The 20,470-nt window shown below is 44.8% G+C and overlaps 1 long non-coding RNA gene across 1 annotated transcript in view; it reads right to left on the bottom strand.

Moving 5' to 3' along the window:
• Window positions 1-266: 266 nt before the first annotated feature.
• LOC147109712 (uncharacterized) overlaps window positions 267-20,470 on the bottom strand; it is a 57,936-nt gene continuing 37,732 nt past the window's right edge. Inside the window, exons 2-3 of the long non-coding RNA XR_015080439.1 lie at window positions 556-609; window positions 267-342 (exon numbers count right to left, since the gene is read on the bottom strand). This is a non-coding gene — a long non-coding RNA (uncharacterized LOC147109712). The remainder of the gene's footprint in view (window positions 343-555; window positions 610-20,470) is intronic.

A 20,470-nucleotide genomic window follows, 5' to 3' on the forward strand; every position in this document is an offset into this window, starting at 1 on the left:
GGGTGGTGTAATCTCCGGGAGGGGGGTGTGTAATCTCCGGGAGGGGGGTGTAATCTCCGGGAGGGGGGTGTAATCTCCGGGAGGGGGGTGTGTAATCTCCGGGAGGGGGGTGTAATCTCCGGGAGGGGGGTGTGTAATCTCCGGGAGGGGGGTGTAATCTCCGGGAGGGGGGCTGGATAACATGCTGTTCCTTGGCTGCTGTGTGTAGAATCCAAAAAGTTTTTTTTTGCACTTTCAGGAAAGATGTGGGTGGAAATTGCACTCACCTTTTGACTCGGGAGGTGACTGGCAACCAACGCAGCCTCTACCCGCTTCCTGTCAGCTTGAAACATCTGGTAAATGCTGCAGACACAAATACCATGAGAATAAAGACCATCCTTAACTCCAACATTACTTATATTACAAGACCAGTTAACTGCCGATGAGTTATTCACCTATCAGTGTTGAGTGGCGATATTCACTTATTAGTCAGATATTGAGTTATTTTATGCATTTTTTTTGCACCTGCACTTTTAGAAATCAAAAGTTTGATTATTTTTCAAATTGTCAACATACTTTTTGACTGGAATCCTTCTCTCTTCATTCACAAGCATTTTTATCTTTGTGAACCTGCAGAATAAAATGATAGAATCAGTCAGTAATTCCCATGGGTCTGGAGTGCTCATCAATCACAACAGAAACTTCACTGACCTATCAGAACCTAACTCACTGATTCACACTCACTGAATCACACTCACTGAATCACACTGATTCACACTCACAGATTCACACTCACTGATTCACACTCACTGATTCACACTCACTGATTGTAAATGTAAGAAGTCACACAACACCAGGTTATGGTCCAACAGTTTTATTTAAAATCACAAGCTTTTGGAGCGCTGCTCCTTCGTCAGGTGAAGTGGAGAGATGCCTATTGTAGTGTATGTACCTTTAAGAGAGAACTACTTTTACAGCTCCTGTATACTGCAGTACCGGCAGTGACCACACCTGTATATAAGCCTTGAGCATGCCTCTGCACCCCAGTCTTGAGACTACCCTCCTCCAGTAAACACCTGTTGATTGTTAAGTTACAGCATCCGTGTGGTTATTGAAAAACAACATACTCTCAGAATCACGGATCTAACAGTGGCGACAAGTGTCGATTCGAATCTACCTGCAACTCTGCATTTCCCTTCGAGGATTCGCTCCGGGAGGGCGGTGGAAAAAGTCGAGGCCAGAAACACGGGCGTCGACCATGAGCAACCGCCCAGTCGTCCGGCAGAGAGTGAACATCGCAGGGGAGGCTGTGGAGAGACGGGCTTGGTTCCCCAGCCATGACGATCAGCAATAGACTGACGACAGGTACAGCGCAGACCCTCCCGGGCAGCGGCGGCTGGAGCCGACCGACAGCGGAGAGAAAGCCGAGCAGCGTCGACGGGGTAAGACAGAGGGTGAAGCGCACAGGGCGCAGCCGGGGGTTGAAAACCGAGCGGCGTCGAGGAAAAACAAAACGGAGAGAGGGTAAAGCAACAGCCGGGTTCAGGACAGAGCGGTGGAAACGGGAACGGCGCACAAAAAAAAAGAACGCGCAAAACACAGCCAGGGCTCAAGGGCTGAACAGTGTCCGCGGGGAGAAGAACGGAGAGCGCGGGAGACACCATTGAGCCGCGGAGAAGAAGGAAGAGTGCGGGAGATGCCATTTTTAGAAGCCGCAGTGGAGAAGAAGGGCGAGCGCGGGAAGGAAGGAAAGCGCGGGAGATGCCATTTTGTGCCAGTGGAGAAGAAGGGGAAGCGCGGGAGACGCCATTTTTGACAGTTAAATCACACGCAGGGATGCCGAAGAGTGGCAGTATCTCTACGTTCGATAATGAAGTCGAAGATTGGGCGACATATGTGGAACGTATTGAGGTGTACTGCAGGGCGAATGAAGTGCCAGATGCTAGGAAAGTACTGGTTTTGTTAAATTCCATGGGTGCAAAAACTTATGGGTTACTGCGAAACCTAATAACCCCAGAGAAGCCGGTGAACAAGAATTTCGAAAGCATAGTAGAAATCCTACAGGACCACTTAAACCCCACACCGCTGCTGATAGCAGAACGATTTAAGTTCCATAAAAGGAACCAACGCAAAGACGAAAGCAATGCTGAGTACCTAACGGAACTGCGCAAGCTATCGAAACACTGCCAGTTTGGAGCGGGACTAGCAGATACGTTAAGGGACAAGTTTGTGTGTGGACTGCAAAGTGAAGGAACCCAGAAACGGCTTCTATCAGAAAAGGATCTTACGCTGGACAAGGCTTTCAGTATGGCAGTATCACACGAAGCAGCCGCCAGGGGCACTGCAGAGATACAACGGAGACCGCAAGAATATGGCACCAATGAAATGTCCTATGGAACAGGGAAGTGCTATCGCTGCGGCAGAACAACACATGACCAGAAGGATTGTTGGTTCAAGGACCAAGTGTGCAGACAGTGTGGAAAAGCAGGACACATAGCAAGAGTCTGCAGGTCTGGGAAGAAAACCAACAGTAAGAAATCTCCACAGGAGAAGTACAAAAAGGTACACCAGGTGATGGACAGTAGTTCAGACGAACAGAAAAGTGACACAGACTCCGGAAGCAAGGAGCTGGGTTGTCTGAAACTACATAAGGTAACCAAAATGGAGGATCACCAGACTATCTGGGTTACACTCAAGATAGACGGAGTCCAAGTGAAAATGGAATTGGACACAGGATCAGCCCTAACAGTCATAAACCAAAGGGACTACAAGCGGCTATTTTCACATATACCCTTGAAAGCTACAGAGATTGTCTTGAAGACGTACACGGGGCAAAAAGTCTACGCCAAAGGAAAAATAAGGGTGAAAGTGATATATAAAGGCCAGGAAATACCTAAAATGGATATATATGTATTGCCAGATGGAGGACCACCACTGCTAGGACGTGAATGGATCCGGAAGATACAATTAGATTGGCATTCCATACAGGCACTGAAGGTTGACGACGTCACACCTGGATGACTGTCAAAAATGCTAACTGATGCAAAAGAAGTGTTCCAGGAGGGACTCGGAACACTAAAAGGCATAACAGCAACGATTAAAATAGAGGAAAATGTAAGCCCAAAGTTTCTGAAGGCCAGACCAGTGCCTTATGCGATCAGACCAGCTGTCGAAGCAGAGCTGGAAGGGTTGGAACATTCAAGAGTACTGTCCAAAGTAGACTGGAGCGAGTGGGCTACACCCATCGTTCCTGTAATGAAGAGGTCGTTGAGTAATACGCCTGGGGAACCAAAGAAGGTCCGCATCTGTGGGGATTTTAAGGTGACAGTGAACCCAGTCCTTCACACGGTACAATATCCGCTTCCACGAATTGAGGATATTTTCGCCTCGCTATCTGGAGGTAAACGCTTCACCAAAATTGATCTAGCCCAGGCGTACTTGCAAATGGAGGTGGAAGAAGGCTCAAAACAATACCTTACGATTAACACTCATAAAGGTCTTTATCAATACAACCGGCTGGTGTTCGGGGTAGCATCGGCACCGGCTATTTGGCAAAGGGCGATGGATCAAGTCCTGCAAGGGATTCCAGTTATTTGGACGACATCCTGGTCACGGGCGAAAATTACAGTGATCACCTCGCCAACTTGGAGAAAGTGCTCACCAGATTAAAGAAATATGGGCTACGAGCTAATTGCCACAAGTGCGAGTTTTTCCAGAAGCAGATCTCGTATTGTGGCCACATCATCGATGAAGAGGGGTTACATAAGTCCCCTGAAAAGATTGAGGCAGTAGTCAAGGCTCCAGCACCGGAAAATGTGTCACAGCTGAGGTCGTTCCTCGGGCTGGTAAGCTACTACCATAAGTTCTTACCAGATTTGTCCACGGTATTACACCCACTGAACACCCTACTGCAAACAGGGGTACCATGGAAGTGGAATGATGAACGTAGACGAGCTTTTCAGAAGTGTAAAGAATTGATCACATCAAAAGAGGTGTTGGCCCATTTCAACCCAGCACTACCAATTCGTTTGGCATGTGATGCATCACCCTATGGTATTGGAGCAGTGCTGTCGCACAAATCCCCAGACGGGTTGGAGAGGCCAGTAGCCTTTGCGTCTCGGTCACTAAACTCAGCCGAGCGCAACTACACCCAGATTGACAGGGAGGCCCTCAGCCTAGTATGGGGAGTAAAAAAATTCAACCACTATCTGCATGGGCAGAAGTTCACCTTGCTGACTGACCACCAACCACTTGTCTCCATCTTTAGTCCAAAGGAGGGCGCTCCAGTGATGACGGCACAACGGTTACAAAGATGGTCCCTGTTTCTAGGGGCAAATCAATATGAAATAGAATATAAAGGCACGAAACAGCATGGAAATGCTGATGGGCTATCGCGCCTGCCACTGCCTACTGTGGAGGAAGCACCAGCAGTGGACACTATCGAGATATTTTATTCGTCAATAATTGAACGATTGCCAGTAACGAACGCGGATATAGAGAAGGAGACCCGCAATGATCCGACGCTGTCTCAGGTATATGATTTGACGGTGAGGGGGTGGCCAACACATGGCGACTCACTGTTGCCAGCATTCTCATCCAGGAGAGAACAGCTGTCAGTATGCCAGGGGACAGTGATGTGTGGATCCAGAGTGGTGATTCCACCCAAGTTAAGGGAGAGAGTGCTAAATGAGCTACATGAAGGTCATCTGGGGGGAGTGAAAATGAAAAGCCTTGCTAGGGCTTATGTGTGGTGGCCGGGAATCGATCAACAAATCGAAGACCTAACCAAGAGCTGCTCAGGATGCCAGAAGGTCCAAAATGCACCACCACATGCCCCTCTACACCCATGGGAGTGGCCCTCCTCTCCATGGCAATGGGTGCATATTGATTTTGCTGGTCCATTCATGGACTCAATGTTCTTAATAGCAGTGGATGCTCATTCGAAGTGGCCTGAGGTGATAAAAATGTCCTCAACCACTACAGAGAAAACGATTGCAGTCCTATGGACCATATTTGCCAGAAACGGCTTGCCAGGGCAGATTTGCTCTGATAATGGACCACAGTTTGTGTCCGAAGAGTTTTGAAAATTTATGAGAAGGAATGGGGTAAGGCATTACACATCCGCCCCATATCATCCAGCCACAAATGGATTGGCTGAGAGGTTCGTACAAACCTTTAAGAAGGCGATAAAGGCCATGTGCGATGATGAAATTCCACTACAGCATAAGGTGGACAATTTCTTATTGGCCTACCGAAACGCGACACATGCAGTTACCAACCAGACCCCGGGCATGATGTTCTTTAACCGAAGGTTGCGATCTCGTCTGGACTTGCTTAGACCAAATGTGCGAAGAAATGTTGAGGATAAACAATTCCAGCACATCAATGAGAAGCCGACAAGGAGCTTCAATGTAGGACAACCAGTCTTGGCCCGTGACTATCGAACAGAGAAATGGCAACCCGGAACGATATGCACACAGCAGGGGCCATTAATGTACACAGTGGATGTCGGGGAGAACATTGTGAGACGCCACGTTGATCAGATCTTAGCGTCACAGGAACGAGTCAACCCCATGTCTTGCGTACCTGGGGATGAACCCGACATACCGGTAGCATCTACCTCCGAACCAATAGCAGTGGAACCCGATGAACTAACCGATGAAAAGGGGCCAGAATCGCCTCCGCACCAAGAACAAGAACCTCAGGAAAGGCGCTATCCCGAAAGGATCAGGAAGCCACCCCAAAGACTGAATCTATAAATGGACTATTGTTGTTTAATGTACATGTTAAAGTGTTAATTGTTATTTGAATATTATGGGTACTGCTAATCTAAAAGGGGAGGAATTGTAGTGTATGTACCTTTAAGAGAGAACTACTTTTACAGTTCCTATATACTGTAGTACCGGCAGTGAGCACACCTGTATATAAGCCTTGAGCATGCCTCTGTACCCCAGTCTTGAGACTACCCTCCTCCAGTAAACACCTGTTGATTGTTAAGTTACAGCATCCATGTGGTTATTGAAAAACATCATACTCTCAGAATCACGGATCTAACACCTATAGACACAGATTATATAGTCAGAGAATAATGCCAGATGATTACAGGTAATCTTTCTAACTGCCATTTATCACACCTTGGCAGAGAGATAATCACAGCAATCAAAGGTGTGAATGGTGTCTAAACAGGTCAGTCAGGAAAACATTACATCAAAGAACAATGAGGTGGGGTCACAAGGGCTAAAATGTTGCAGATGCTGGGGTCTGTATGAAAAACAAAAAACAGACAAAAAACATTTTCTTTGCTGGAAATCACAGCAGGTCCGGCCGCATCTGTGTAGAGAGAACAAGCTAACGACGACCCCTTGTGACCCCACCTCATTGTTCTTTGATGTAATGTTTTCCTGACTGACCTGTTTGGACACCATTCACCCCTTTGATTGCTGTGATTATCTCTCTGCCGAGGTGTGATAAATGGCAGTTAGAAAGATTACCTGTAATCACCTGGCATTATTCTCTGACGATATAATCTGTGTCTATAGGCATCTCTCCACTTCACCTGACGAAGGAGCAGCGCTCTGAAAGCTTGTGATTTCAAATAAAACTGTTGGACTATAATCTGGTGTTGTGTGACTTCTTACATTTGTCCACCCCCAGTCCAACACCAGCATCTCCACACCACTGATTGTAAAAGCTTTTATAGATATGTGAAGAAAAAAGATTGGTGAAGTCAAGCGTAGGTCCCTTGCAGTCAGAATCAGGGGAATTTATAATGGGGAACAAAGAAATGGCTGACCAATTAAATACATATTTTGGTTCTGTCTTCACAAAGGAGGACACAAATAACCTCCCAGAGATGTCGGGGAACATAGGGTCTGATGAAAGGGAGGAACTGAAAGAAATCAGTATTTGTAGGGAAATGGTGTTAGGGAAATTGATGGGATTGAAGGCCGATAAATCCCCAGGGCCTGATAATCTACATCCTAGGGTACTTAAAGAAGTGGCCCTAGAAATAGTTGATGCTTTGCTGATCATCTTCCAGCATTCGATGGAATCTGGAACAGTACCCATGGATTGGAGGGTAGCTAATGTTACCCCACTATTCAAAAAAGGTGGTAGAGAGAAAACGGGGAATTACAGACCGGTAAGCCTGACATTGGTAGTGGGGAAAATGCTAGAGTCCATTATAAAAGATGTAATAGCTGAGCACTTGGAAAACAGTGACAGGATCGGACAAAGTCAACATGGATTTACAAAAGGTAAATCGTGCATGACTAATCTACTGGAATTTTTTGAGGATGTAACTGGTAAAATAGATAAGGGAGAACCAGTGGATGTGGTGTATTTGGACTTTCAGAAGGCCTTTGATAAGGTCCCACATAAGAGATTAGCGTTTAAAGTTAAGGCACATGGGATTGGGGGCAAGGTATTGACTTGGATAGAGAACTGGTTGACAGACAGAAAGCAAAGAGTTGGAATAAACGGTTTTTTTCCGAGTGGCAGGCAGTGACTAGTGGGGTACCGCAGGGATCGGTCCTTGGACCCCAGCTATTCACAATATATATTAATGATCTAGACAAGGGAACTAGATGTAATATCTCCAAATTTGCAGACGACACAAAGCTGGGTGGGCGTGTGTGCTGTGAGGAGGATGCCGAGAAACTCCAGGATGATTTGGACAGGTTGGGTGATTGGGCAGAAGCATGGCAGATGCAATATAACATGGATAAATGTGAGGTTATCCACTTTGCTGGCAAAAACAGGAAAGCAGATTATTATCTGAATGGCAATAGATTGGGAGAAGGGGAAGTGCAACGAGACCTGGGTGTCCTTGTGCACCAATCGCTGAAGGTAAGCATGCAGGTGCAGCAGGCGGTTAAGAAGGCAAATGGTATGTTGGCCTTCGTAGCGAGAGGGTTTGAGTACAGGAACAAGGATGTCTTGTTGCAGTTGTACAGGGCCTTGGTGAGGCCACATCTTGAGTATTGTGTGCAGTTTTGGTCGCCTTATCTGAGGAAGGATGTTCTTGCCATGGAAGGAGTTCAGCGAAGATTTACCAGGCTGATACCTGGGATGGCAGGAATGACGTATGAGGAGAGATTGGGATGATTGGGCTTATACTTGCTGGAGTTTAGAAGAATGAGAGGGGATCTCTTGAAACTTATAAAATTCTGACAGGACTGGATAGACTAGATGCCGGAAGGATGTTCCCGATGGTCGGGGAGTCCAGAACCAGGGGTCACAGTCTAACGATAAGGGGTAGGCCATTTAGGACAGAAATGAGGAGGAATTTCTTCACCCAGAGAGTGGAACCTGTGGAATTCTCTACCACAGAAGGCAGTAGAGGCCAATTCATTAAATATATTCAAGAAGCAGTTGGATATATTTCTTAAGGCTAAAGGGATCAAGGGATATGGGGAGAAAGCAGGGACCAGGTACTGAATTTGGATGATCAGCCATGATCGCATTGAATGGCGGAGCAGGCTCGAGGGGCCGAATGGCCTACTCCTGCACCTATCTTCTATGTTTCTATGTTACACACTCACTGAATCACACTCACTGAATCACACTCACCGATTCACACTCACCGAGTCACACTCACTGAAACACAATCACTGATTCACACTCACCGAATCACACTTACTGACTCACACTCACTGAATCACACTCACTGACTCACACTCACCGATTCACACTCACTGATTCACACTGATTCAAAATCACTGAATCACACTCACTGATTCACACTCACTGAATCACACTCACTGAATCACACTCACTGATTCACACTCACTTAATTACCCTCAATGATTCATGCTCACTGAATCACACTCACTGATTCACACTCACTGAATCACACTCACTGAATCACACTCACTGAATCACACTCACCGAATCACACTCACTGATTCACACTCACTGAATCACACTCACTGATTCACACTCACTTAATTACCCTCAATGATTCATGCTCACTGAATCACACTCACTGATTCACACTCACTGAATCACACTCACTGAATCACACTCACCGAATCACACTCACTGATTCACACTCACTGAATCACACTTGCTGACTCACACTCACCGATTCACACTCACTGATTCACACTGATTCAAAATCACTGAATCACACTCACTGATTCACACTCACTGAATCACACTCACTGAATCACACTCACTGATTCACACTCACTTAATTATCCTCAATGAATCATGCTCACTGAATCACACTCACTGATTCACACTTACTGAATCACACTCACTGAATCACACTTACTGATTCACACTCACTGACTCACACTCACCGATTCACACTCACTGATTCACAGTAACTGATTCAAAATCACCGAATCACACTCACTGATTCACACTCACTGAATCACACTCACTGAATCACACTCACTGATTCACACTCACTGAATTACCCTCACTGATTCACACTCAATGAATCACACTCACTGAATCACACTCACTGATTCACACTCACTGAATCACATTCACTGAATCACACTCACTGAATCACACTCACTGATTCACACTCACTGAATCACACTTACTGATTCACGCTCACTGAATCACACTCGCTGATTCACACTCACTGAATCACACTCACTGAATCACACTCACTGATTCACATGTACTGATTCACACTCACTGACTCACACTCACCGATTCACACGAACTGATTCACACAAACTGATTCAAAATCACCGAATCACACTCACTGAATCACACTCACTGATTCACTCACTGAATTACCCTCACTGATTCACACTCACTGAATCACTCTCGCTGAATCACACTCACTGATTCACACTCACTGATTCACACTCACTGAATCACATTCACTGAATCACACTCACTGAATCACACTCACCAATTCACACTCATTGAATCACACTCACTGATTCACACTCACTGAATAACACTCACTGATTCACACTCACTGATTCACACTCACTGAATCACACTCACTGATTCACACTCACTGATTCACACTCACCAAATCACACTCACTGATTCACACTCACCAATTCACACTCACTGAATCAAACTCGCTGATTCACACTCACTGATTCACACTCACTGAATCACACTCACTGATTCACACTCACTGATTCACACTCACTGAATCACATTCACTGATTCACACTCACTGATTCACTCACTGATTCACACTCACCGAATCACACTCACCGATTCACACTCACTGATTCACAGTCACTGAATCACACTCACTGATTCACACCCACTGAATCACACTCACTTATGCACACTCACGGAATCACACTCACTGATTCACACTCACTGAATCATACACACTGAATCACACTCACCGATTCACACCCACTGAATCACACTCACTGAATCACACTCACTGAATCACACTCACTGATTCACACTCACTGATCACACTCACCGATTCACACCCAATGAATCACACTCACTGCATCACACTCACTGAACCACACTCACTGATTCACACTCGCTGAATCACATTCACTGATCACACTCACTGATTCACACTCACTGATTCACACTCACTGATCACACTCACTGATTCACACTCACTGAATCACACTCACTGAATCACACTCACTGATTCACACTCCCCGATTCACACTCACTGAATCACGCTCACTGATTCACGCTCACTGATTCACATTGACTGAATCACGCTCACTGATTCACACTCACTGATTCACACTCACCGATTCACACTCACTGATTCACATTAACTGATTCACACTCACCGATTCATACTCACTGATTCACACTCATTGATTCACACTCACCGATTCACACTCACTGATTCACATTCACTGACTCACACTCGCTGATTCACATTCACTGATTCACACTCACTGATTCACACTCACTGAATCACATTCACTGAATCACACTCGCTGAATCCCACTCATTGAAGTACACTCACCAATTCACACTCACTGATTCACAGTCACTGAATCACACTCACTGATTCACACGAACTGAATCACACTCTCTGATTCACACTCACTGAATCGCACTCACTGAATCACACTCACCGATTGACACCCACTGAATCACACTCACTGAATAACACTCGCTGAATCACACTCACTGATTCACACCCACTGTATCACACTCACCGATTCACACTCACTGAATCACACTCACTGATTCACACTCACTGAATCACACTGACTGAATCACACTCACTGAATCACGCTCACTGATTCATGCTCACTGAATCACACTCACTGAATTACACTCACTGAATCACGCTCACTGATTCAAACTCACTGAATCATGCTCACTGATTCACACTGAACGATTCACACTCACTGATTCAGACTCACCGATTCACACTCACCGATTTACACTCGCTGATTCACACTCGCTGAATCACACTCACCGACTCACACTCACTGATTCACACTCACTGAATCACACTCACTGATTCACGCTCACTGATCATACTCTGAGTCACACTCATTGAATCACACTCACTGAATCACACTCACTGAATCACACTCACCGATTCACACTCACTGAATCACACTCACTGAATCACACTCACTGAATCAAACTCACTGATTCACACTCACTGAATCACACTCACTGAATCACACTCACTGATTCACATTCACTGAATCATACTTACTGAATCACACTCACTGATTCACACTCACTGAATCACACTCACTGATTCACACTCACTGATTCACAATCACTGATTCACACTCACTGAATCACACTCACTGAATCACACTCACTGATTCACAATCACTGAATCACACTCGCTGAATCCCACTCATTGAAGTACACTCACCAATTCACACTCACTGATTCACAGTCACTGAATCACACTCACTGATTCACACGAACTGAATCACACTCTCTGATTCACACTCACTGAATCGCACTCACTGAATCACACTCACCGATTGACACCCACTGAATCACACTCACTGAATAACACTCGCTGAATCACACTCACTGATTCACACCCACTGTATCACACTCACCGATTCACACTCACTGAATCACACTCACTGATTCACACTCACTGAATCACACTGACTGAATCACACTCACTGAATCACGCTCACTGATTCACGCTCACTGAATCACACTCACTGAATTACACTCACTGAATCACGCTCACTGATTCAAACTCACTGAATCATGCTCACTGATTCACACTCAACGATTCACACTCACTGATTCAGACTCACCGATTCACACTCACCGATTTACACTCGCTGATTCACACTCGCTGAATCACACTCACCGACTCACACTCACTGATTCACACTCACTGAATCACACTCACTGATTCACGCTCACTGATCATACTCTGAGTCACACTCATTGAATCACACTCACTGAATCACACTCACTGAATCACACTCACCGATTCACACTCACTGAATCACACTCACTGAATCACACTCACTGAATCAAACTCACTGATTCACACCCACTGAATCACACTCACTGAATCACACTCACTGAATCACACTCACTGATTCACATTCACTGAATCATACTTACTGAATCACACTCACTGATTCACACTCACTGAATCACACTCACTGATTCACACTCACTGATTCACAATCACTGATTCACACTCACTGAATCACACTCACTGAATCACACTCACTGATTCACAATCACTGATTCACACTCACTGATTCACAATCACTGATTCACACTCACTGAATCACACTCACTGATTCACATTCACTGATTCACAGTCACTGAATCGCACTCACTGATTCACAGTCATTGAATCACACTCACTGAATCACACTCACTGATCCACAATCACTGATTCACACTCACTGAATCACACTCACTGAATCACACGCACTGATTCACAATCACTGATTCACACTTGCTGAATCACACTCGCTGATTCATGCTCACTGATCATACTCTGAGTCACACTCACTGAATCACACTCACTGAATCACACTCAACGATTCACAATCACTGATTGACACTCACTGATTCACACTCGCTGAATCACACTCACTGAATCACAATCACTGAATCACACTCACTGAATCACACTCACCAATTCACACTCACTGATTCACAGTCACTGAATCACACTCACTGATTCACACCAACTGAATCACACTCTCTGATTCACACTCCCTGAATCACACTCACTGAATCACACTCACCGATTCACACTCACCGAGTCACACTCACTGAAACACAATCACTGATTCACACTCACCGAATCACACTTACTGACTCACACTCACTGAATCACACTCACTGACTCACACTCACCGATTCACACTCACTGATTCACACTGATTCAAAATCACTGAATCACACTCACTGATTCACACTCACTGAATCACACTCACTGAATCACACTCACTGATTCACACTCACTTAATTACCCTCAATGATTCATGCTCACTGAATCACACTCACTGATTCACACTCACTGAATTACACTCACTGAATCACACTTACTGATTCACACTCACTGAATCACACTCACTGAATCACACTCACCGAATCACACTCACTGATTCACACTCACTGAATCACACTCACTGATTCTCACTCACTGATTCACAATCACTGAATCACACTCACTGAATCACACTCACTCATTCACACGCACTGAATCACACTCACTGAATCACACTCACTGATCATACTCTGATTCACACTCACTGAATCACACTCACTGATTCACACTCACTGAATCACACTCACCGAATCACACTCACTGAATCACACTCACTGAATCACACTCACTGATTCACACTCACTGATTCACACTCACTGATCATACTCTGATTCACACTCACTGAATCACACTCACTGAATCACACTCACTGAATCACACTCACCGATTCACACTCACTGATTCACACTCACTGAATCACACTCACTGAATCACACTCACCGATTCACACTCACCGATTCACAATCACCGATTCACACTCACTGAATCACCCTCACCGATTCACACTCACTGATTCACACTCACTGAATCACACTCGCTGATTCACGCTCACAGATCATACTCTGAGTCACACTCATTGAATCACACTCACTGAATCACACTCACCAACTCGCATTCACTGATTCACAATCACTTAATCACACTCACCGATTCACACTCGCTGATTCATACTCGCTGAATCACACTCGCTGATTCACGCTCACTGATCATACCCTGAGTCACACTCAGTGAATCACACTCACTGAATCACACTCACTGAATCACACTCACTGAATCACACTCACTGATTCACACTCACTGATTCACACTCACTGATTCACAATCACTGAATCACACTCACTGAATCACACTCACTCATTCACACGCACTGAATCACACTCACTGAATCACACTCACTGATCATACTCTGATTCACACTCACTGAATCACACTCACTGATTCACACCCACTGAATCACACTCACTGAATCACACTCACTGATTCACACTCACTGAATCACTCTCACTGAATCACACTCACTGATTCACACTCACTGAATCACACTCACTGAAACACACTCACTGAATCACACTCACTGATTCGCAATCACTGAATCACACTCACTGAATCACACTCACTGAATCACGCTCACTGATTCACACTCACTGAATCACGCTCACTGATTCACACTCACCGATTCACACTCACTGATTCACACTCACCGATTCACACTCACTGATTTACACTCGCTGATTCACACTTGCTGAATCACACTCATCGATTCACACTCACTGATTCACACTCGCTGAATCACACTCACCGATTCACACTCACTGATTCACACTCGCTGAATCACACTTGCTGATTCACGCTCACTGATCATACTCTGAGTCACACTTGCTGAATCACACTCACTGAATCACACTCACTGATTCGCAATCACTGAATCACACTCACTGAATCACACTCACTGAAACACACTCACTGAATCACACTCACTGATTCGCAATCACTGAATCACACTCACTGAATCACACTCACTGAATCACGCTCACTGATTCACACTCACTGATTCACACTCACTGATTCACACTCACTGATCATACTCTGATTCACACTCACTGAAACACTCACTGAACCACACTCACTGAATCACACTCACCGATTCACAATCACTGATTCACACTCACTGATTCACACTCACCGATTCACACTCACTGACTCACACTCACTTAATCACACTCACTTAATCACACTCACTGAATCACACTCACTTAACCACACTCACTGAATCACACTCACTGATTCACACTTGCTGAATCACACTCGCTGATTCATGCTCACTGATCATACTCTGAGTCACACTCACTGAATCACACTCACTGAATCACACTCAACAATTCACAATCACTGATTCACACTCACTGATTCACACTCGCTGAATCACACTCACTGAATCACAATCACTGAATCACACTCACTGAATCACACTCACCAATTCACACTCACTGATTCACAGTCACTGAATCACACTCACTGATTCACACCAATTGAATCACACTCACTGATTCACACTCACTGAATCACACTCTCTGATTCACTCTCACTGAATCACACTCAATGATTCACACCCACTGAATCACACTCACTGAATCACGCTCGCTGAATCACACTCACTGATTCACACTCACTGAAACACACTCACTGAATCACACTCACTGATTCGCAATCACTGAATCACACTCACTGAATCACACTCACTGAATCACGCTCACTGATTCACACTCACTGATTCACACTCACTGATTCACACTCACAGATCATACTCTGATTCACACTCACTGAATCACTCACTGAACCACACTCACTGAATCACACTCACCGATTCACAATCACTGATTCACACTCACTGATTCACACTCACCGATTCACACTCACTGACTCACACTCACTGAATCACACTCACTGATTCACGCTCACTGATCATTCTCTGAGTCATACTCACTGAATCACACTCACCGATTCACAATCACTGATTCAAACCCACTGAATCACACTCACTGAATCACACTCACTGATTCACACTCACTTAATCACACTCACTTAATCATACTCACTGAATCACACTCACTTAATCACACTCACTGAATCACACTCACTGATTCACACTTGCTGAATCACACTCGCTGATTCATGCTCACTGATCACACTCTGAGTCACACTCACTGAATCACACTCACTAAATCACACTCAACAATTCACAATCACTGATTCACACTCACTGATTCACACTCGCTGAATCACACTCACTGAATCACAATCACTGAATCACACTCACTGAATCACACTCACCAATTCACACTCACTGATTCACACTCACTGAATCACACTCACTGATTCACACCAATTGAATCACACTCACTGATTCACACTCACTGAATCACACTCTCTGATTCACACTCACTGAATCACACTCAATGATTCACACCCACTGAATCACACTCACTGAATCACGCTCGCTGAATCACACTCACTGATTCACACCCACTGAATCACACTCACTGATTCACACTCACTGCATCACACTCGCTGAATCACACTCACTGATCACACTCACTGATTCAAACTCACTGATTCAAACTCACCGATTCACACTCACTGATCACACTCACTGATTCACACTCACCGATTCACAATCACTGATTCACACTCACTGGTTCACACTCGCTCCATCACACTCACTGAATCACACTCGCTGAATCACACTCACTGATTCACACTCACCAATTCACACACACAGATTCACAGTCACTGAATCACACTCACTGAATCACACTCACTGATTCACAATCACTGATTCACACTTGCTGAATCACACTCGCTGATTCATGCTCACTGATCATACTCTGAGTCACACTCACTGAATCACACTCACTGAATCGCACTCAACGATTCACAATCACTGATTCAGACTCACTGATTCACGCTCGCTGAATCACACTCACTGAATCACAATCACTGAATCACACTCACTGAATCACACTCACCAATTAACACTCACTGATTCACAGTCACTGAATCACACTCACTGATTCACACCAACTGAATCACACTCACTGATTCACACTCACTGAATCACACTCTCTGATTCACACTCACTGAATCACACTCACTGATTCACACCCACTGAATCACACTCACTGATTCACACTCACTGAATCACACTCGCTGAATCACACTCACTGATCACACTCACTGATCACACTCACTGATTCACACTCACCGATTCACACTCACTGATCACACTCACTGATTCACACTCACTGATTCACAATCGTCGATTCACACTTGCTGAATCACACTCGCTGATTCAAGCTCACTGATCATACGCTGAGTCACACTCACTGAATCACACTGACTGAATCACACTCACCGATTCACAATCACTGATTCACACTCACTGATTCACACTCGCTCCATCACACTCACTGAATCAAACTCGCTGAATCACACTCACTGAATCACACTCACCAATTCACACACACTGATTCACAGTCACTGAATCACACTCACTGATTCACACCAACTGAATCACACTCACTGATTCACACTCACTGAATCACACTCACTGAATCACACTCATTGATTCACACCCACTGAATCACACTCACTTATTCACACTCACTGAATCACTCGCTGAATCACACTCACTGAATCACACTCACCGATTCACACTCACTGATCGCACTCACTGATTCACACTCACTGAATCGCACTCATTGATTCACACTCACTGAATCACACTCACTGATTCACACTCACCGACTCACACTCACCGAATCACGCTCACTGAATCACGCTCACTGATTCACACTCACTAAATCACGCTCACTGAATCACAGTCACTGAATCACACTCACTGATTCACACTCACTGAATCACGCTCACTGATTCACACTCACCGTTTCACACTCACCGATTCACACTCACTGATTCACACTCGCTGAATCACACTCACCGATTCACACTCACTGATTCACACTCGCTGAATCACACTCGCTGATTCACGCTCACTGATCATACTCTGAGTCACACTCGCTGAATCACACTCACTGAATCACACTCACCGATTCACTCTCACTGATTCACACTTACTGAATCACACTCACTGATTCACACTCACTGAATCACACTCTCTTATTCACAAACACTGAATCACACTCACTGACTCACACTCACTGAATCACACTCACTGATTCACACTCACTGAGTCACACTCACTGATTCACACTCACTGATTCACACTCACTGAATCACACTCACTGAATCACACTCACTGATTCACAATCAGTGATTCACACTCACTTATTCACACTCACTGATCATACTCTGATTCACACTCACTGAATCACACTCACTGACTCACACTCACTGAATCACACTCACTGATTCACACTCACTGATTCACAATCACTGATTCACACTCACTGAATCACACTCACTGAATCACACGCACTGATTCACAATCACTGATTCACACTCACTTATTCACACTCACTGATCATACTATGATTCACACTCACTGAATCACTCACTGAATCACACTCGCTGAATCACACTCGCTGAATCACACTCACCGATTCACACTCACTGATTCACACTCGCTGAATCACGCTCGCTGATTCACGCTCACTGATCATACTCTGAGTCACACTCACTGAATCACACTCACTGAATCACACTCACTGAATCACACTCACTGAATTACACTCACTGATTCACACTCACTGAATCACAGTCACTGAATCACGCTCACTGATTCACGCTCACTGAATCACGCTCACTGATTCACACTCACCGATTCACACTCCCTGATTCACACTCGCTGAATCACACTTGCTGAATCACACTCACCGATTCACACTCGCTGATTCACACTCGCTGATTCACGCTCACTGATAATACTCTGAGTTACACTCACTGAATCACACTCACTGAATCACACACACTGATTCGCAATCACTGAATCACACTCACTGAATCACACTCACTGAATCACGCTCACTGATTCACACTCACTGATTCACACTCACTGATTCACACTCACTGATCATACTCTGATTCACACTCACTGAATCACTCACTGAACCACACTCACTGAATCACACTCACCGATTCACACTCGCTGATTCACACTTGCTGATTCACGCTCACTGATAATACTCTGAGTTACACTCACTGAATCACACTCACTGAATCAAACTCACTGAATCACACTCACCGATTCACAATCACTGATTCACACTCACTGTCTCACACTCACTGAATCACACTCACTGAATCACACTCAGTGATTCACACCCACTGAATCACACTCACTGAAAAACACTCACTGAATCACACTCACTGAAACATACGCATTGAATCACACTCACTGATTCACACTCACTGAATCACATTCACTGAATCACACTCACTGAAACATACGCACTGAATCTCACTCACTGATTCACAATCACTGAATCACACTCACTTAATCACACTCACTGATTCACAATCACTGATTCACATTCACTGATTCACACTCACTGAATCACACTCACTGATTCATACTCACTGATTCACAATCACTGATTCACTCTCACTGAATCACACTCACTGAAACACACTCACCGATTCACAATCACTGATTCACACTCACTGATTCACACTCACTGAATCACACACACTGAATCACAATCACTGATTCACATTCACTGATTCACAGTCACTGAATCACACTCACTGATTCACAGTCACTGATTCACACTCACTGACTCACACTCACTGATTCACAATCACTGATTCACACTCACTGAATCACACTCACTGAATCACACTCACTGATTCACAATCACTGATTCACACTTGCTGAATCACACTCGCTGATTCATGCTCACTGATCATACTCTGAGTCACACTCACTGAATCACACTCACTGAATCACACTCAACGATTCACAATCACTGATTCACACTCACTGATTCACACTCGCTGAATCACACTCAATGAATCACAATCACTGAATCACACTCACTGAATCACACTCACCAATTCACACTCACTGATTCACAGTCACTGAATCACACTCACTGATTCACAGCAACTGAATCACACTCACTGATTCACACTCACTGATTCACATCCACTGAATCACACTCACTGAATCACACTCACTGATCACACTCACTGATCACACTCACTGATTCACACTCACCGATTCACACTCACTGATCACACTCACTGATTCACAATCACTGATTCACACTCACTGAATCACACTCACTGATTCAAACTCACTGAATCACACACACTGATTCACACTCACTGAATCACGCTCACTGATTCACACTCACTGAATCACGCTCACTGATTCACACTCACTGATTCACACTCACTGATCACACTCACTGATTCACAATCACTGATTCACACTCACTGAATCACACTCACTGATTCAAATTCACTGAATCACACACACTGATT

The sequence above is a fragment of the Somniosus microcephalus genome, chromosome 12 (assembly GCF_052327205.1).
Source record: "Somniosus microcephalus isolate GS21.2 chromosome 12, FLI_Smic_1.0, whole genome shotgun sequence".
NCBI lineage: Eukaryota > Metazoa > Chordata > Chondrichthyes > Squaliformes > Somniosidae > Somniosus > Somniosus microcephalus.